Source organism: Hoplias malabaricus, chromosome 1 (assembly GCF_029633855.1).
Source record: "Hoplias malabaricus isolate fHopMal1 chromosome 1, fHopMal1.hap1, whole genome shotgun sequence".
NCBI classification, from domain to species: Eukaryota; Metazoa; Chordata; class Actinopteri; order Characiformes; family Erythrinidae; genus Hoplias; species Hoplias malabaricus.
In genome coordinates this window covers 21,777,514-21,799,701 of record NC_089800.1, presented here as the reverse complement: position 1 = coordinate 21,799,701, position 22,188 = coordinate 21,777,514, and the positions used below count along the sequence as shown (strand labels likewise).

Here is a 22,188-nt window from a genome sequence, read left to right as displayed (position 1 = left end):
AATGTGTCATTCACTCATCAGATATCAGACATAAAGGCCATTGCATGTACCAGCACATATTCCAGTCTGGACTATGAACCAACCATAACATAAGGCAACTAGACATGTTACCAATCCAGCTTCCATTCCACAAAGAGAGACACTAACTGGAGAAAGGTTCTACTGAGAGTTTAAGAAAGGATGCCATTAGGAAACACACTGAGAGAGAGAGAGAGAGAGAGAGAGAGAGAGAGAGAGAGAGGGAGAGAGAGAATGAGACATACTAAAAGAGAAAAAAGGCGATGTGTGTTCTTGTGTAGATGTGGGTATTTTTGAAAATGCTGTTGGTGTGATCAAAGATCGCATATAAATACATCTGCATTTGTGTGTCCTAAATTTTTCTGTTCTAATAATAAGTGCAGTTTGATGTATTTGAGCTGCATCCATAAACACCAATAATGATAATAATAAAGTAAACAGGAGCTCTTGTATCAGAGTCTGTATCAGTAGTTGAGTAGTCTGAGTCAGGAAAAGAAAAAGGGTGGAGAGACCCATCACTCGTTGTATGTAGAAGTAATGCTAAACATGTTCATTTTAAAATGTAATCTTGACATTTCCTCTCACACCACTAGTGTACCTGGTTACATGAGTTGCTTAAATATCATTTTACTGCAATGCTATGATGATCATAATTCGTCAGTTTTGTAGTTTGATATTAAAAAATAACAGGCTCTTCATTCATAAACAAGTCATAATGCAAATATATCATCCTTAAACCTCCAGAATCCTTAATGCCTGGTTTATAAATAAAACATTATCACTACTGCAAGATTAATAGGACTTTTTTCCTTAGTTCCCAGGATTTACAAAGAACATTGTGCTTTTAAACACATCAATTTTGATGAAGAACATATAAATAATTCACTTAAATATAAAGAGCTTAATTTGCTCAGAGTTTGTATCATTTTAAGCCATTAATTTCACAGAGAATAACAATAATAATTAAATAACTGAATTTTAACAGGTAAATAAACACAAAATGTACATGTACACAAACACCCCCTTGTTCATGTTTTACATCACACGCTGTAAACCAGACTGTGTAGTTAGCCCAGCTGTTGCTATTCTAACTTTTTTCACATTTCAGATTTTTACCTGTGCCCCTTGTTTACGAGTGTCATTGGAACTGAAATACAAGGTGTACTGACTAAAATTTTCCCTGTGAAACATGGCGTCCCTTTAAGAACCCAACACATCATCAAAACACAAACAAACAAACAAAAAAAAAGCTAGTGCTTGATTCCTGCATCTCTGCATGGGTCTGCAAGTCTCATCAGAGGAGAACCGCTGGACTTTATGTGAATTTATAGCATCATACACCTTCAGAAAAGTGCCAGAATCATGTATTAACACTAACACCTCTTCTATGAAGATTAATTCAGAATTTTAAATGTTAATTCCACTTTAAATGTGGCAGCAGCACTAGATTGTAACTGATTCACTTTTTTAAGGTGGAACTGGAAATTACCTGCCTACCTACGAAGACATCAGCATAGTACAAGTGATGTTTAATATTTCTTATGAAAAACTCTAATTGTGAATATTGTTCATTGTGGTGTAGATCAATGTCAAATATATTTAATTTTAAAACACAGTAAATGTTCAGGGTTTGTTGTCCGGGTCGTGGTGTAAATCAATGGACAAAACGTATATGTGAGGATTATTAGAGGATTGCAGTCGGACGCGGGTTACTGTCTGCACAAAGGTGTGGTCTGATGTGCACTTATGAGAACACACCCACACGCGCCTGCCCCACTGGGGAAAATGAAAGAAATGAGCTCGGAACACCAAAGTGGGCAGAGACAAAAGAGCAGAGTGATGCTGCAATTGCAAGTAATGGGAAAGTAGAGAGAGAGAGAGAGAGAGAGAGAGAGAGAGAGAGAGACAGAGAGAGAGAGAGAGAGAGAGTAATCTCCTTCATATCAGCAGTATCCATGGCAGAGCAGCACTATTTCTGTATTCTCAACATGCCCACGTTCAAGTGCAGAGTGAAACTGCACCCAGGGACTGAATTAATCCCATATAAATAAAGGACACAAGATAATGCAAGTAGGTCACAACATACAATCACTGACACTCCTCACTGCCCAGTCTCACTCAACACTCATTACCTAAAGGCTACGGATAAAACACACACTGCAGCAGCACAGTTACTGATTTAAAACCTCACTCACGTCTCAGTACTACACTGTGCTAAGCAAAGAATGAACACACACACACACACACAAACACACAGCATGGATGCTTAGCTCCCTATTCCAACTCCTCTAGTTCGATCCCAACATTCAATAGAGCACTCATCAAGCCCCCTACGTCTTCACTGATGTAAGTTACAAGTCCCTTGACACATTGCTTCATTTATTCCAAGCCGAACGAGCAGCCAGTTAGTTACAAGAGGGAGGCTGTTGGAGGATGAAGAGCAAATGGAGGAAAGAAGAGTGCATCTGACGATTAGACTGAAGAGAGTTACTGTGCCACGCCCAACTGGGGAAGCCCTGCTTGCAGTCTCCTGAGTGAGTGAGTGTGTGAGTGCGTGAGGGAATGAGTCAGTAAGTACGTGAATGAGTGAGTGAGTAAGTGAATGAGTGAGTGAGTGAGTGAGTGCGTGAGGGAATGAGTCAGTAAGTACGTGAATGAGTGAGTGAGTGAGTGAGTGAGTAAGTGAATGAGTGAGTGAGTGAGTGAGTGCGTGAGTGAGTGAGTAAGTGAATGAGTGAGTGAGTGAGTAAGTGAATGAGTGAGTGAGTGAGTGAGTGCGTGAGTGAATGAGTCAGTAAGTACGTGAATGAGTGAGTGACTGAGTGAGTGAGTGAAAAATCAAGTAAACGAGGGAGTAAATGACAGGATGAACAAGGGCGCTGTGAATCCAGCGGGAACCCACTGTTTTCAGATTCCTCCATGAAGTTGTTTGACGAGTGTAAAGTTGTACTAAAGGAAGCCCTCGTTTCTTCTTCTGTTTTTTTTTTTTTTTTTTTTACTTTCTTCCATTCCACGTTCTCTCGTGGTGTTTTTTCAGTCTATTCCTGTTAGAGCAGATAAGTGTTAAAATGACACGTATCCTTCGTAGATTTGCAAATAAGATGACACTGAATATAAACAGCTTCATACCATGTGAACGAACAGAAACGTGTGCTGTACACCATCAGGCTTCTTCTCTTCAGAAGGCGAGGGAAGAGGTTGGGGGGAGGGGGAAAACCCCATCCGCAGCATATTGGCCGTACGAGGAAAACCCTCCTGCACGGTGTATCCCCGTCACGTCCCCAAGCCTCCTGTAGCCCAGCGTTCACCAAGCGCAACCACATCAAATCAATGCGCCAACCAGCAAAGTGCAAACTGCAATACATAGTGCTTTTTATTGTTATTAAGCCACGTACTACTCATTCAATCTGGCTGCAGCACCGCGTAAATATCGCCTCTGTCGCGCAGTGCAGTGCAGATAATGTTGACGTTATTCTGCCAAAACATTGCAGGCAGAAATCAGGCTCCTCACAAAGCGCAGCGTAATCAGGACAGCGTCGAGATCACGTTAATTACACACACGAGGAGAGTAGAGAGCACACGCAAACTGCTCTCGCATCAGCAGTCACACTGCACAGAACCCGAGGGGGATATTGCACACACTGTCCTCAGCCATTACAGCCGCTGACGGATGGGAAATGAAATTGTGTACGTGTAATTTATAATTCATAATGTGTATACAAACACACACAAGAGACCCTGTCTAAAACACCTTAATTGCACACAGAAGGTGTAATAATTCCGATTAAAAAAGGATGTAGTTCTCCATCTAAATGTGAACAAATAAGCAAATGTATAAAAAACTAAGGTTATATTAACAGCACTCAAACTTAACCAGGCGACGAGTTACTGCAGCGCGTGGCACAAGTAGAACAGGAAGCGGTTTTTACACATGAATGTGCAGTAAATACAGACACAGTAAATACTGTAAATACAGACACACACACACACACACGGAGGGGTTTACACTGCGCGCTAGTGCTGACAGCCGAACAAGTCCCGAAGCTCCATTCGCTTGGCTTCGTCACGCCGAAAGCGACGCTCCCCCTCACGCTGGAGCTGGTGTAAACAAGCGGGCTTACCTTCTGTGCTACTGTATGGTGCTGCTCGGGAAAGGCGGGTACACGAGGAGCATATTGATGCTGCTTCTGATGCTGTTTACACTGAAGAGCGCTCCCGTTCTTTTGCTCGCCTCACAAACCTACAGCCGTATTTCACTCTCTCCGCCTGTACACACAGTCGCTCGCGCTCACAAGCATCCAGGCAGGCGCCTGCTGTGCCGCGAGGGGAGGGCAGCAGCCCAGGCACGCGCACTGAGCAAAGTGATGAGCACGCGCATTCTAACTTGCACCTAGGCTTATGCCTGGAACACGACCATCCGAGACAAAGTGCTCAACCGCAGAACCTCCTGAGCTCCAAATACCACACGAACTTCATTCTCGCTCGTTTTGAAGGTAAACGGTCTGCGTCTAAACATTATCGAAATAAATCGGCAAACCTTTTAAAGGGAACAAGCTTAAAGGAGCGTTCGGTAGTATTTTTTTTCTTTAAAGTAACACTAGGTAAGATTTGGTATTTTTGCTCCTGGGCTCCCCCTACCGTTACAGAGGGTAATTCACTTTTACAGCACTGTCTTGAAATCAAGTGGGCGGGGGAGGGAGTGGCTTCCTACCCTACTCTACAAGTTACATAACATGGATTCTGCAGTGCTGAGCCCAGAGTAGCCATTCAAATGAGAATGAGGTGGGTAAACAAGCATAGGGTTAGGGTTAGGGTCACTTCAGCTCTGAGAACGATCCACCACCACATCACACCTGCTCTGTGGGGGTCCTGAGCGCTGAAGAACAGGGGGAAATGAAGATATGAAATATGCAGAGGAACAGATGGACTACAGTCTGTAACTGTAGAAATACAAAGTGCTCTTGTGTGGTCAATGAAGCTGATGAAATGGACAATGATTGCAGATACAAGGTACCTGTTCCTAATCTAGTTATTGTTCATTGTATTATGTGGCAGAACAATGCACAATCATCCTCTCAAATTAAATGTCACATAAGTGCCTTGAAGTGCAAACCTGTCACGTGGTACACAGCAGCAGACTTGCGTTGCCAGATGGCACTCCTGCAACATCTGTGGCAGGGAGTCCTCTAATATCGCTTGTTTACAAAGAGCTAGACTTCATATGAATCAGGGTTGAAGTCCATAGGGTGATTCCAGTTCTACCCCAGAAGGCTTTTCTGATATCTACCCATATATTACAGTGTCCAGGATATCACAGCACAGAGCGAGAGGCAGTTGTCAGAGTACGTGCCAATATCTGACACGTTCAGATGTGTTTTGATACCCACAAAGACCTCATTCATTGGTCTAAACCCCACTATACAATGTGTGATTACAACAGACTTGTTTCTTTGAGATAGAACACACTTCACTAGATGTCGCAGCAAACATTCTGGTTAGCGTCAGTGACAGACTGTAATCTCAAGTTTGCTGAAGCCAGACAAAGCAATAGATAGATAACTTTAATGATCCCAGAGGGAAATTTGTGTATTACAACAGCACAGATTTTAATAGGATTAACTCAAAATATAAAAAATGTCTTGTAATTCCAAGCCAAGCCGTGACTACACTGAGATTCTGGACCAAAATTTAAGGCACTGCTTGAAGAAAAACATAGGCTCTATTTTGTCACATTGGAAACATATCTGCTGTTACTTTTCTGTGAAAAATGTCTGATTTGATCACGATCAAAGAATGTTTTCATGATTAGCATTTTCTGTCCATGACAGCATTATTGTGATGAATATCACAGTGTGATCCTACCTTAAGGCTCCATTTGGTATTAAAGGCACACTCTTGTGATGTTGTAATCAACCAGTTTCACATAAATACAGAATGCAAATATCAAATTACAGATGTATGCATATTGTTGTCTTTTTTGTTTTGTTTCTGAAAAAAAAAAAATATTGCTGCTTATCTCTGTTTTAGCACACATTTAGCTTTCCTCCAAATCATCCATCCTAATCCTTGAGTTACAATGTGCAGAAGACTTCAGATGGTGGAGAATTATCTGCAAAAATATGTCTTCAAGAGGCTGCCAGATTTGCAAGATTCTTATGCTAATTATTCATTCCCCCTTAATCATAGCTGCAGTGAAACCCCAGCACATGTAGATGCTTTGTCAGCCACACTGCATCACTTAAAAGAACATCTACAATTGTGAAGAATTGCTGTGCTCTCTAGTTTGTTTACATTCAGAAGCTCCACTTTTTTATAGTGGAATGGTGTGTATGAGTAAGAAGGGACTGTATCTTTTTAAGGTGGAGTTATGTGTGTGAGTAAGAAGTGACTATCTTTTAAGTTGGAGCGGTGTGTGTGAGTAGGAAGTGACTGTATCTTTTAATGTGGAGCGGTGTGTGTGAGTAAGAAGCGACTGTACCTTGTTGGTGTCTGAAGTGTAAATTGTGTGTAAGTGTTTATTCACTGTTTGAATTCCCACAGAGACTCGTGTAACTCGAGCTGTTTAGTTGTAGCACTTTCGTTCTGTGTTTACTTTCATGCAGTTAGCGCTCTCAAAAGATTAGTCCCAATATAAGTCATCTAAAACAGCAAAAATATGTCTGTATTGTACTGACACTGGGACGTGGTAAACACATTAGACTGGTTTCAAGTACGAAAACCGACTGGAGAGCAGCACATTGTGAGGAAACAGCCTCAGAATTTAGTAAAAAAATATTTAATGATTATGTGATGAGCATAAACTTTTTTGGTTATGGGCTCCCCTACAGTTACAGAATGGGGAGGGGGCAGTGGTGCTGGTTTGCTACCCTCTTCTAAAAGGTACATAGTGCAGTTTCTGCAGTGCTGAGGCCATAGTAGCAATTGTAGAGGCTCTGTTCCTCCCTACTAATATTCAATGAAGCATCATCATCATTGCAAGCATCATGTTACAAACAATGAATGAATGAATGTACTTTTAATAAACTTAAAAAAGTGTTCCTTTGAGCAAAGTAGCAACAAGCAAAAGGGGACGAAGACAGAATTGACACAAACATTAAACTTTTACAGCCATAATGATGTCATCACAGAGGCAGTGTATTATTTTATAGCATTAACCAACTATAAACCAACATTGCTTAGAAAAAGTCTCAAAGTGTTCATATTATACCCCTCTTCCTCAAATTAACAAAATCCCCTGGGGCCTTAAAGGATTGTCTATGAGGCATTTTTTTCAGAATACCACAAGTGTCAAACAAAGCATCACGTTCTCCATGTCTAAACAGTCCTATTCAGAATGATTGATTTCAGTGCCCGTTAGCCATAGCTAACTCCAAATAGAGCGCCCAATAATGAGAAGAGAGCAAACAGAAGCTCTGGCCTTTTAGCCATTTTGCTTGGTTGTTTTCCTTCTGTTAATTTTGCTCTTTTTACCCATCTCTGTTATTTAATCACACACATTGTGTTTGTTTTGCTCTATTTAACATTATCTTTGCTCTCACATAAACTGATACAGTGCTGTGTTAGCAAATAGTCCAACAGTCCAATTCCTAAATCTCTGCACCTGACATAATAATAATGACCACAAAGGCACATTGGAATAGAGTTACACAAATTAATGTGCAAATGCACTAAAAATAGCTATTTCATTTTCATTATTACTGGCCATTTAGCCACAATCAAAGGCATCGAACTGCAGTGCTGTGAACATGACAACAACTACAAGTGAGTGATGGCAGGTGGTTAAATGACTGATAAAAATCAATGAACAAATTATTTGGCAACTACTTTAACAGTCGAATATTTTGTGACATCTGTGTGTTTCACATGCGTTTTGACATTCCCTCTTACTGGAGAGTTGACGTGAAATGGTTACCGATTTCACTGTAAAATTATTGACAGTGAGAGTTCTGTTTCAAATATTAATCATCATTCAAAGTGTAGTCATTGACTGTGGTTTGATAATTTCACATACAGCGTCAATCAACACCAGCTCTCCCAGAGACATCCGAACAGGAGCAACATGTAACATGGGTTTATTTTGTATCCAGAGCTCAACTCCATTGAGCTAACTCTGGACAAGCTGATGAAAATAAATGTAAATATAAACAATGCAATGATTTGCAAGTCCTATAGACACACATCTTATTCACAATTGAACATAGAACACATATCACATGTTGAAAGTGAGAAATTTTACCATTTTATGAAAAATATTAACACATTTAAAAGTTCATGGCACATCTACCATCATGTAGCATCCCTCCATTTTTATCAACGTTCAGTAAACAGAGGAGGAGACAAATTGCTGGAGTTTGGGGGATAAATGTCCTGTTAATCTCTGATTCTAGCTGCTCAACAGGCCATGGGTGTTCTTTGTAGGATTTTGTGTTTCATGATGTTGCCAGTGGTTTTAATTGGGGACAGGTCTGGGGTCATGCAGCCCGTGCTGTTGTGATGGATGCAGTATGTGGTTTAGCATTGTCTTGCTGAAAGAGATGTGGAAGCTGCCCATGCTATAGACACTAATGCAACCCCATACCATCTGAGATGCAGACTTTTGAACTGTGTGTTGAAAACAAGTTGAATGGTCCTCTCCTCTCCTCTGCAGGACACAGCCAAAACGATTTTCAAATTATGATTCTTCTGTGCACAGAACAGATTTCCATTTTGCCTCAGTCCATTTTAATGGGACTCTCTGGATTTTTATAAGGAGTCATGTCACCAAATTGCTTCTCCAACTCTATTTTTTCCAGTTTTAATACCACTTACTTTTCCAGCATTTTGTTGCCTCTAAAAACTTTTTGAGTTGCGTTGCTCCCATCAATTTCTGAATTAGTTAAATTTAGTTCATATTTTTTCATTTTTTTAATGGTAAAAAACTTTGTATTTCACAGTGATGGCTATTACGAAGCTATTGTAAACAACACAGTGGAACCCTTTATATCAACAAATGGTTCAGTCTTCATGCTGCCATCTAGTGTCCAATAAAGTTTCCTACAATTATTTAATTAAAGCTAAATATGTCTGTATTACAACAAAAATTGCCATTTTGATCTTTTAAACAAAAAATATACCACTGACACGATTCTTCATCTTTTTTTAAACAAGTAAATAATAGACAAATGCATAATATCTAATGGACAAATATATATATATATATATATATATATATATATATATATATATTGTATATTTCCTTTTACATGTTGCAGGACTCTGTGTGAGTGTGGAAAATTAATTTGTAACTGGTTGGAGGGCCATCTCACTTTATTTTGGCTGTCTAATGCATACCTCAGGACCCCTGCTGTGACACTGACATGGTGGTGGTGTGTTAGTGTGTGTTGTGCTAGTGCGAGTGGATCAGACACAGCAGTGCTGCTGGAGTTTTTAAACCCTGTGTCCACTCACTGTCCACTCTGTGAGACACTCCTCCCTCGTTGGTCCACCTTGTAGATGTAAAGTCAGAGACAGTAGCTTTCTGTCGCTGCACAGTGTGTGTCGGTCGTCCTCTAGTCCTTCATCAGTGACACAGGATGCTGTCGGCTGGATGTTTTTGGTCGGTGGACTGTTCTCAGTCCAGACACTGAGGGGTTTAAAAACTCCAGCAGCACTGCTGTGTCTGATCCACTCACACCAGCACAACACACACTAACACACCACCACCACGTCAGTGTCACTGCAGCGCTGAGAATGATCCACCACCACATCACACATGCTCTGTGGGGGTCCTGAGCGCTGAGGAACATGGTGAAAGGTGGCTATTAGGGATGCCCCAATCCAATATTACAGATCAGTATCAGGGCCGATAACAGCATTATTTTACTGATGTGTACTGGTTTTTATTGAAGTTCATCTTAAGTCCGATTCTCTGTTTCTTCTAGGTGACAAGATCACACCCCCTCCTCCTCCATCTCCTTTCCCCCCTCCTCCTTCTCCTCTTCGAGCCGCTCATAACCAATGTGAATATTCCCTCCAGCACTGGTGTTTCTAAAACCTAGCATGCTTTGTTGTGTTGTGTGTGGATACCCGATTTGCACAACATTGGGAGTATTGGTATCATGAGCGCCATCCCATCTCTCTCACACACACACACACACACACACACACACACACACACAACTACCAACATGTAGGAGGAATCAGGGGCACAGTCAGGAAGATGATACAAGTGCATCTCAATAAATTAGAATATCATAAAAAAGTTAATTTATTTCAGTAATTGAAAAAAAGTGAAACTCCTATAGGTTCATTACAAAAAGAGTGATCTATTTCAATCATTTATTTCTTTTAATGTTAAAGATTATTGTTTACAGCCCATGAAAACCCAAAAGTCATTATTTCAGAAAATTTGAATATTATATAAGACCACTGTGAGGAGTTGGTGTGTTCTCCCCGTGTCCGCGTGGGTTTCCTCCCGGTGCTCCGGTTTCCTCCCACAGTCCAAAAACACACGTTGGTAGGTGGAATGGCGACTCGAAAGTGTCCGTGTGTTTGAGTGAATGTGTGTGTGTGTGTGTCTGTGTTGCCCTGTGAAAGACTGGCGCCCCCTCCAGGGTGTATTCCAGCCTTGCGCCCACTGATTCCAGGTAGGCTCTGGACCCACCGCGACCCTGAACTGGATAAGCGGTTACAGATAATGAATGAATGAATGAATGAATGACTATATAAGACCAATTAAACACGTTGTGGTGTCTCTAACTGCTGTTCCTAGTGCAACCACTAGAGGGGAGCAGTGTTTCATTAGTAGAAGTGCATTCTCATTTTGTAGAAAATGTCTAATTCAATATTAACAGAACAATATATACGATGATTAGCTGACAATAATGGGCTAATTAAGCTTTATATTTAACAGACAAATAATTAAGCTGTTAATTATTAATGAATAATATTCTCAGGCTTTTTTTTTAAGTAAAAAAAAAAAACAAATCAAATCAGTTGTGTCTAAAAGTGGATAAAACCCATACACTTTTGGTGCTTTTCCAGGTCAGTTTTACAGTTTTTAAGTAAATTAGTCTAATTTGTCTGACCCTTTAGAACCTGTAAACGTACACATTTTGGCATTTTGGCGGACGCTCTTATCCAGAGTGGCTTACAAGTTTACTGGTTTTACAGGTAGGCCAACGCTGTGTTAGGAGTCTTGCCCAAGGTCTCCTATCGAATCCAGGTCTCTTACATGGGGGCTAGTGGTGTTACTGCTGTACCACACCAACCACATCTACAACATCTTTGTATAAGAGAGATTCCATAACCCAGTCACCTGAGCAGGTGCACTACAAAGCCTTGAGCTGGTGCAAAGAGAATGAAAAAGTGAAGTGTCATGTTCATGTCTTGTTTATATGGCTCCAGTCTGCCCCTACACTTGCTGGGCCACTTTGGCTGCGTGTATAAAAATTCAACAATCCAAGTCAATGAAGACATATCCAACACTTGTTTCCTGGATCAGGTCTCATAGTTAGGCCTTGTTTAGCCATACAATTCAGATCTGATTTTATGTGGTATCAAACCAGCTTGGATCACTCAACATGCAGATCTGGTGTGGACCCAGTTTCCTGTCAGATGTAGTCCTGAGCTCCTGGAGGGGGCGTCAGTCCTTCACAGGGCAACGCACATACATTCACACCTATGGACACTTTTTGAGTTGCCAATCTACCTACCAATGTGTGTTTTTGGAGCATGGGAGGAAACCCACATGGACACAGGGAGAACACAGGGAGACACAGGGGAGTCCTCACAGACAGTCACCCGGAGCGGGACTCGAACCCAAAACCTCCACGTCCCTGAAGCTGTGACAGAGACACTACCTGCTGCTCCACCTTGACGCCTGCTTTAATTTTAATTTATATTTACTTTTATATTTTATAAATTTATATTAATATTAACAAATACAGAGTGGTATCATTCTTTTCACCCACATGGAGAGACATTCATATAATCAGAAATTTAAATGTGGATGTTTGTGAGTTAATTTAATGTAATAATTTTGGATTTGTATAATTGTAACTGAATTAGAATTTTTAAGTGGAACTAAATTTTAAAATTTGTACAAAAGCAATATAAATTGTGAAAAAAAAGTAGTCCAACAAGAAATTAGGAAAATGAGGATCCAATGGGGTTGAAAGTGGAAAATTTGAAATTGTTTAATATGACTTTCATTGTAAATAAATTTCATTGTGAGTGTTGACCATGAGTTTATGTCTGAGTCTGCAGTGAAATATTCTTTATTTTGGTAAATGGCCAATTTTCATTAGCTAGACGCTAACTTTATTGCACAGTGGAAATTATTAATACACAAAAAGAGTTTAGTTTCACTATGCAAATTTCTTAATTGTACTTAATTAATTTTCTTACCTGCTTCTTTAATTTCTTTTTAATTAAAACACATTTTATAAAATTGAGATGTTTCCTCAGATGTTGCTAGCTCTCCAGTCTGTAAAACGTCATCCACTTCACAAACAACAGTTGTCTTTTTCTTAAACCGACTGCCCCACCTTAAAAGATGTGGAGCTTCTGAACGTAAACAAAACAAAGAAAACCGAGTTTCCCCACAATCGTAGATGTTCCCTTTAAAGAATTCAGGTGTTAAGGTGGAAAAAAAGAAATAAAACAAATGAAATATTATTTGAATTTTGTCACTTAAGGTGGAAATGTTTCCAAACTCAGGACACGGCTCACTGCATTACTGACAGTACACACGGGTTTCTGTGGGAATTCAAACAGTCAATAAACACTTACAGACAATTTACACTTCAGACACATACAGTCGTTCAAACACACCATTCCACCTTAAAAGACACTTATACATTTTGAATTAAAGTAACGTTTGCCATGATGAAACGCAGACTTACAGAGCTTCTTTGATTTATTAATAGTAATAACCAAATGTATGAGAAAATATAAAACTGCAGCTTCGGCTGTGCTCTTCTGACTATGATTAACTTTGAATAAAATAAGAAACAAGGCATTATATTCACATACTTACAACAGTCATTTACTAAGGCAGAAAAAGACTAAAACCTTATTTTATATGAAGCAACAAAATATGATATGAAAACCTATTCAGTAGCAGCTTTGTTCTTCTTTTTATATTTTATATTTTAATATTTAATAAATACATTAATTTCTTCTTTTAAAATACAGGGTTCTTATCTCTAAACAATAGTTTTACCAGACTACTATTTAATGCCAACTCAAAGATAAATTAACCTTATATCAAATAACGTTTCTGAGAATATTCTTGCTGCCGTAGCAGAAAAAATTATCATTAGTCGAATCTACTGTATTTTTTGAACACATTGAATCATAAGACACTCCTATAATTTCTGTCCAAATTTGTAATTAAATTCTAAATAAAGATAGGATTCAAGGCCTCCATAAAGAGGCAGTCCTAGCAGGTTAATGAACAGAATCCACATCCACTGCATGTAATCTGTAGGCTGAATGATTTGGGAGAAATATGCAATTGTGATGTTTTCTGACTAATATTACGGTTGGTATTTAAAATACAATTGTTTCCTATAGTTTTTAAGTGTAATATTTAACTTTCACTTTTGTAAACCATATCTGAAATGCAATAAAAATTGTGATGGATTTTTTCAGTTCCCTTGAACCTTTATTTAACTGACAAATTTACATAGAACATATCTTTACTCATATTACTGAACAGTTTTTTAATATATATATATATTATATATTATTAATTCATTTATGAATACATTTCATTTGTAATACCTTTTAAGAGTGAGTCAATTTTGCAATGAATGCCTGATAAATACATTAAAGCATTAAATCCAAACTCAGACCAAAGGAAAGGTAAATAAACTTCACCAAAAGCAACCGCTGCACATGCAATTCATTACTGATTAAATGCTCCTTTGGACATTTTCAGCGAGTGCTGGCAACTGTGGGTCTTCTCTAATTCAACAATATTACTCCCAATGTACAATGGCTTGTGTTAAACTTTGGTTTTAAATAATTGTATAATCTAGTGTACACATATTTTGCATCTCTTGAGGATTTACACAAATATATTCCTGTTTACATGTGATTATACAGAACTGTGGTCTGAAGTGTGTTTACTTATTTCTTTAATTAATACTGGAAACTGTGGCAGTTGAATAATGTGAACTTGATTGACAGCTGAATAGCTGAGTAATGCATGAAAAACGGCTCATGCATCTACGGTTATGGAGTCCTGTGTGTGTGTGTGTGTGTGTATTTGTTTAAAAAACAATGAGGGGACCATATCTCTAATTGCATCAGTTTTTAATGCATACACAACTTTCAGTTGAAGTATATTCTGTGTGTGTGTGTGTGTGTGTGTGTGAGAGAGAGAGAGAGAGAGAGAGCTCCCCCCTACAGAGACAGAGGTTGTGTAATGTAGTAATGTCACATTCCAGACACTCGCCACGCGACAGCAGCAATATGATCCACAGAGCAGAACACCACATCCAAACACACACTGACAGAGTTCACACTTAAGTATTTGTTTGCATTCTGTTGTTTCCATCTCTTGTTTTCTTATTAACTTTCCTTATGTTCAACTGTAAATCATCCTTTGTTTAACCCTTTCCTCACTCTTTCAATTCACTTATTTTTGATTCCATATAATTTTATTAAAATCTAGTTACATGGGATAATTATAACAAAGATTGGAAAATTAGGTAATATCTCAATGAAATATAATTATAACAAATTATTATTACTAATAAAATACATTTAAAAATAAATTCAACTAGATGCTGATATATTTTACGGAATAATTACCTGTGAAATGTATAAAGGTCCTGTGGTTCACGTGGCTAAGAAGATTTTGTTCCACAGATGTCTCGAGTTCAATAAAATCTCATTATTTGCTTTAAAAATCTTCTTGACCATTTGTTATTTCTTTTAAGAGAGTGATGTTTGATAATGGCCTCTAGACAGATTTATGAGTTTGTGAATGGAAGAGTAAGTTCTCCACTAGTTCTCTCAGTGACAATATCTTCATTAGAACATCTCAATCAGTGACGATGTGGATATTCAGTTGAAAAATCAGAAACAGATGTAATTTACTTTTTTTTTCTCTCAGAAGACCTTGTGTAACGTGTGACAGAACCTTCATCTACTGAAGTCCTAAACTATAGGTTAAATATCTTCTGTGTAATCTATGGCAGGATGAATACAAGGAGAAAAAAAAAATCAGACAGTTGTGTGTGTGTGTGTGTGTGTGTGTGTGTGTGTGTGTGTGTGATTACATTAGCCTCACTTCCATAGACACACATTAACCATTTACCAAACGTGGCCCAAGATTCACTACATGCACTGGCTTATACATGACATATTACTCCAGACCAATTATGGAAGCTAGATTGAGGGTTAGGGTTAATTAGAGAGAGACACACGATCTGGTCAAACTTTAACACTTCATTTATAAAGCTTTGTTCCCCCTCTTTTTTTCCTCAGGTGCTGCCAGGTTCTCATTGTTTTAAACTTGAAACATATTACTAAACATTTGGGTGTAAATATTATACACTGAAATATCTGTGACAAAATGTTCATTTAGAAGAACGTGTGCTGAAATCTGAAGAGGACTGTTTAGATATGGTAAGACTTTTTAATAATATTTTTATAGTTTATAATATTTATAAATCCTTTCACCAAATTTTAGTTCCTCAACAAATAGGTTGTTGGTACGTCACAGTAACAAACTGGATCAGCCCACTACAATATCACTAATCTGCCAAATAATTACTCCCCAGCAAATAAGGAACATTTCCACAACTTTGGCTAATACTATGTAAAGATTCTCCTAATGTTAGAAGCAAATGTTCCAAAGTAAGTGAACAGAAATACTGTCTTTTAGTCTTTTTCATTTGATCCTATTTGCTCAGTTTTTGTCATTCATTCATTAATTCATTGTCTGTAACCCTTATCCAGTTCAGGGCGGAGGTGGGTCTGGAGCCTACCCAGAATCACTGGGCACCAGGAGGGAACACACCCTGGAGGGGGTGCCAGTGCTTCTCAGGTCTGCTCTGCTTTTTGCGATAATAAAATCAGTAAATGTTTTTGTGTATGCACGTTTGTTAGTTTTTCTTGATATTTCTTTGCTATCTTATGTAAACACAGGTCCAGCGCTGTGATTGGAGAGACTCGGATGTGGAGGAGTGACAGAAAGTTCATTCATACATTCATCCATTTTCTGTAATGGTCCGATTCAGGATCGTGGAGGTTCTGAAGCCTACACAAAATCACTTAGTACATGATAGGAACACCACCTGTCCTTCACAAACTCTAAATAAAATGCAGCCCAAACAAGCAACTCATTTTTTCACATGTTTATTGTCATAGCAAACAAATAACTGATTGTGGTGTTTTATGTCACAGTCTGTGTGATGGTATGCGCCCCTGATGACCACATTAATGTATGTAAATATAAAGCTTTGTACCCGAATCCCCTGCTGTACACTTTTCTGATGAATGATAACACTAGGTATTCAGGGATTATGCAGATACATTCTTACATGTTATTTAGAATGAATAAATAGCTATCAAAGAAGTGTCTGTATGTGTGTGTGGTTGTATAATCTGTAAATGCTGTCTGATTGTGTGCCTGCAAGAGTGTGTATGTGTGTGTGTAGACTAGTGTATGCAGACAGGTTGGATCCATTGTTAATGTTATACATGTCCTGTTTTACTCAGTAATCCAGGCCAATCTGTTTGACTGTACTTCTCTCAGCCCCACGGCCCATGGAGGAGCACTTGGTAATTCTACAATTACAGACTATAGTTTATTGCTCTGTATACATTGTGTGCTTTCACCCTTTCTCCCTGTTCTTTACAGAGCAGGTGTGATGTGGTGGTGGATCATTCTCAGTGCTGCAGTGACACTGACGTGGTGGTGGTGTGTTAGTGTGTGTTGTGCTGGTGCGAGTGTATCAGACACAGCAGTGCTGCTGGAGTTTTAGTTACTGCTGCACTGGGAATAGTCTACTAAGTTGGACCAACAAGGTAGGTGTGTCTAATAGTGGTCAATGAGTGGACACTATTTAAAAACTCTGTGTCTGATCCAGCACAACACACACTAACACACCACCACCACGTCAGAATCACTGCAGCTAAGAGAATGATCCACCACCACATCACACCTGCTCTGTGGGGGTCCTGACGAACATTTAAGAACAGCATGTAAAGGTGCAAGATGTGGACTAAAATCTGTGTCATTTTAGAACTTTGCTTATTTTCTTGAACATTTATTTTACTGACAAAAGTCCAAATGAATGGTTTCCAGTGCTTTGTAAATATGAAATTTAGAATGTGATAAGTGCAACACATTTAAAGGAGGAATTAGGCAAAATAAGAAGTAGATAGTTTATAGAATATCCAAGTTCCACAAGAATGGGCAACACTTGCAAATTTGTTATAATTATAATCCTCATTTCCCAAATATTTAAAAAACATAATTTAAAGAAAAGTAGATGTGACACAGTGCTAAATCCCTTTCAGTCTCAACATATTTTGTGACACGGGACTCCCAAGTCATCCTCTGTTTAAACAAAATACAATCAAGTTGGTCAAATATAACGAAAGTATTTCCTTGAACACTAAATAAAAGTTCAAATTGTATTAAAAATGCTGAAAAAAAAACATATTTTTCAAAAGATGTAATAAGAGAGGACACTGAGGGCCTAGGATTGAGTTTCATCTTCATCAGTGTTCTAATGACTTATTTATAACTAGGCAAGTCTAGAGTTAATTTCTTGTGGGTTCAATTACTTTCCCTCTCCCCCTCTTTCTCCTGTTACTCGTTATTTGCCAGACTCTTGTTATAACCCCAACCTGCTCTATCCTTCTCCCTTCCAATCTGGTGGGCATCTGCAGGGGGCTTAACAGTGTCATTAAAGATAGACCACCCATTTGGCTTCTCCGTGTCTAGGTTTCGTGCCCCAAGTTTCCCTGCCATACACAGCTCCCTAGGGGGTGGAATGGGTAGCACCAGTCTGAGCGAGGGAGGGATGGAGGGGTGGAAGCATCCCGTGTTAAACTCCCAAGGTGGTGAAACCCATCTCAGGCCTAAAGTGCAGATCAGGGAGGGAGCCTCCCCTGAGACATGGCACCCCCTTCCTTTGTGTTGCTGGGGCGGGAGAACCAGTGAAGGAGCTGATGGAGAGAAAAAGTGGGAGGGAAGGAGAGGGACAGGTGTGAGAAGAAGCAATGACAGGTTTACACTGAGGCAGAAGTAGAAGAAAAAATGGGCATCTGATCTTAACAGAGGGATTAGCAGGGGTTCACACACAAAACAAAGCTGTAGTGTATATACTTGTTGAGTAATAAGGCTTTAATAGGCACTCTTAACTGTTAAAGCTTAAGATAAAATGTTCATTAAATTCCACCATTTGACCGTTTCTGCATTACCTTTATTGTTGCATGCAAAGCATTTGTGAATTAAAATGTGAATTAATACATTTTTTTAAGAATTGAGACATTTCCCCTGGATATACATATTCATCTGAAATATGAAAATGGTGTTTATTGGTTCCACCTAAATATTTACTATTTAAAAGAACATAAGAGGGAGTGTGTTATTTTTTGAAAATCCATGACACTCAATCCTTGAGTATTCTATTGATTTTATACAACAGTGTGAGTAATAAAGTATGAAATAAATCAACTGAGCTGTGAAACTGGCATAACATGTTTATAATATTTATAAATCTTCTCACCAAATTTTAGTTCCTCAACAAATAGGTTGTTGGTAGTCACAGTAACAAACTGGATCAGCCCACTACAATATCACTAATCTGACAAGTAATTACTCCCCAGCAAACAGGGAACATTTCCACAACTCTGGCTGATGCTATATAAAGGTTCTCCTAATGTTAGAAGCAAACATTCCAAACTGAAATTTCATAAAAACTGCATGAATAAGCCCATTTTGCATACAGTTACCAAAGTTCTTAAATTACTAGTAAATCGTTATCTATAGTTATCTAGCTAACGCAAGGTAGGTTGATAGCCAGCAAGTTGTCATTTAGCTAAATAAATGTAGCTGTTAAAATAAATAACTGTTTGCCAGGGCTTATCATACAGTTTGAGCAAATCTCACTAACTCTGATTTCTCAAAGTCGCACCCTAAACCACACAATCACAACCACTGTTTCACAGTTAACAAATTTCAGTTAAACAGCAAATATTAGCTAATGGCTATTTAACGTTAGCTAACATTAGCTAATTTAGCCTTCTCGCTAGCTAACTCTGCATTAGTCATAAGGTAAAACTGATTGTATAGGCTTAAATGTGAAGCAACCCCTTGTTCACTCTGACATTATCCTCAAATATTTTTCTGAGATTCACTGGCGAGCGGATACCACTCTTGTGTACAGTCATTAACTACCAAAAGTGCAACTTTGTCACAAGTGAGTAGTTTTAACTTTATCTCTCAAGACAGTTTTTTTTGTTGTTAGTTCGGTTTCTTGTTTCGTGCTCTTTCAGATTAAGTATAGTTTAAAACTACACTGATTAATGTTTTGTTTTGTATTTGTGTTTGTGTTTATTTAAACTTTGTGCAAGTCACTGCCCTCAGTCTCCATTTACTTTAAGAAATAAGTTAACTTGCATATTTATAACAATGAATACTAGATGGTATGATGTTTATTGTATTCGTAACGGTGGTATAATCTCAAAGAAAACCGAAGATGTTTATTTGTGTGAAACATGAGCTGACGTTTATTCTGTTGTGAAAAATGTAATAAGGACAGCTACTGAGTAAAGAGAGAAAAACGTGCTATTATCGCGAAATATCCTCCAAAAGTGCAGTTACTGCAGTGCTGAGCTAAGATTAGCTTTGACTCTATTCTCCTTTTTTATAGCTCAGTGAAGCATCACAATAATTCTGAAGCTGTAATGTTAAGGTAAAAAATATTACGTAGAGTTCGTTTAAGCTCTCTGTTTTGTCTTCATAGTTGCAATAGTTGTTTCTTAAATATGCAGTGTTTTTCTCAATTTTTTTATTTTTATTTTTTTTGCCTGATAATCGGTTTTGTTTCTAGAATTTGTCTTTTGGACTTGTTTATCTCGCTGTATTGATACTGAACTGATTTTATGGTTTTGGAATATTTCTGGTTTTGCTCTTGCTTCAAGTGTTGTGATAATTTACACTGTTAAATTAACCTGCAACTGATTCTCCCCTCAGTTTGGAGCGATTAGTGACATCTACAGATCCTTAAACCATGTAATATATGAATGGTGTCACTGCTGACTCTAACTAAATGGTACAAATCATTTTGTTAATCCATGACGGTTCTAAGGCGGCACGGTAGCGCAGCAGGTAGTGTCACACAGCTCCAGGGGCCTGGAGGTTGGTTCGATTCCAGCTCCGGGTGACTGTCTGTGAGGAGTTGGTGTGTTCTCCCCGTGTCCGCGTGGGTTTCCTCCGGGTGCTCCGGTTTTCTCCCACAGTCCAAAAACACACGTTGCAGGTGGATTGGCGACTCGAAAGTGTCCGTAGGTGTGTGTGAGTGAATGTGTGTGTGTCTGTGTTGCCCTCTGAAGGACTGGCGCCCCCTCCAGGGTGTATTCCCGCCTTGCGCCCAATAATTCCAGGTAGGCTCTGGACCCCCGCGACCCTAAAATTGGATAAGCGGTTACAGATAATGGATGGATGACGGTTCTAAGAACTGAAACAATTATTACATAGTCTCAAATATGCACAACAGTTAAAATAAGTTTGCTTTCTTATTATTTGGTTTTAGGCGGAAAAACTTGGGGTTTGCTTGTTTTAGCTCCGAATGTATCCGTCTATCTCCTGGCAGCGGTGCTGTGTAGAGCTGAGAGAGTGGTCCAGACACTTTACAACTTTATCTGCACATAAATCCAAAGGAATGGCAGATTTTCATAATGGATTGGAGTTATAGTAAAAGCCGCCTAAATGGAAATACTTCAGTAAAGTACAGATACACAAAAAACTACTTAAGTACAGTAACGAATTACATTTACTTAATTTCTGTCCAAAATTGGGGTTTACAAAGCCCTGGTGTCAGTAAATGGCTTTAAAAACAAAGCCACTATGTCGGATATGCTAAGATTTCTCTGTATGCTTTTGGCAAAGAACAGTCATCTGGAATGTTTTAGATAACAGAGAGACCACCAAACGTTGAGAAGCATGAACCAAGATATTGCACTATTCCTGCTCCATAGATGAATAATACTGACTTATTTTTGCTGTTGTTTATAGATTACTCAAATTGAAAATGTCTCTGAATTCGGGAGACTGCTAACTTCATGAAGGTGCAAACAGAGTGAAAGTGCTAAAAACAAACTCCAGTTACAAAGGAGATTCTGTGGTAACTCATACAGTTCATAAAAACTTACAGCTAACTTCATCTTCAGCCAGATGCAAAGTACAATTGTTTTTTTTTTCCCTTCAAGCATACAGTTCCACCTTAAAAGATGTGGAGCTGCTGAACATAAACAAACCAGAGAGAACTGCAGTTCCCAACAATTGTATGTGTTGTCTTTAATGCCTGTGGGATGTCATAACATCTTCTGTAGGTGTAATGTGTACCATTCCCAATAAGTTTGTCCAGTATATTTGTTTATGATGATTCCTTACAAAATACATTTAAAATAGATTTTAACCTTTCGTGTGTTTTATCCTCTATTTTATGTATGAGTCTAACCATATTCCTTTATATTGTTGCGTGGTGTAGTGTTGAGTATGCCAATGTAAACATGTATTAATTAATTCATTCTTTAATTTATTGTCTTTTGAGTCACCAATCCACATACCATTGTGTGCTTTAGGAGTGTGGAAGGAAACCGGAACACCCGGAGGAAACCCCCGCAGACACGGGGAGAACACACCACAGTCCTCACAGACAGTCACCCAGAGGAAACCCACGCAGACACAGGGTGAACACACCACACTCCTCACAGACAGTCACCCGGAGCGGGACTTGAACCCACAACCTCCAGGACCCTGGAGCTGTGACAGAGACACTACTGCTCCACTGTGACGCCCATGTATGTTTAATATAAAATTGAGTGTAATGATATTAACAGAATGAATGATATTCAGATGGTTGGCAGTTTAAATTTCTGTGATGTCTTTTGTCTTAAACAGAAGCAAAATGAAACAACAAACATTCACACGTCTCA

General features: G+C 38.8%; 1 protein-coding gene across 1 annotated transcript in view; it reads right to left on the bottom strand.

The window, feature by feature from the left end:
* The window catches only part of slc8a2b (solute carrier family 8 member 2b), a 56,281-nt gene extending 50,017 nt beyond the window's left edge, over window positions 1–6,264 (bottom strand). The window contains exon 1 of the mRNA XM_066651891.1: window positions 4,140–6,264. The gene's annotated coding sequence lies outside the window, so the exon portion shown is untranslated. The remainder of the gene's footprint in view (window positions 1–4,139) is intronic.
* Window positions 6,265–22,188: the final 15,924 nt, after the last annotated feature.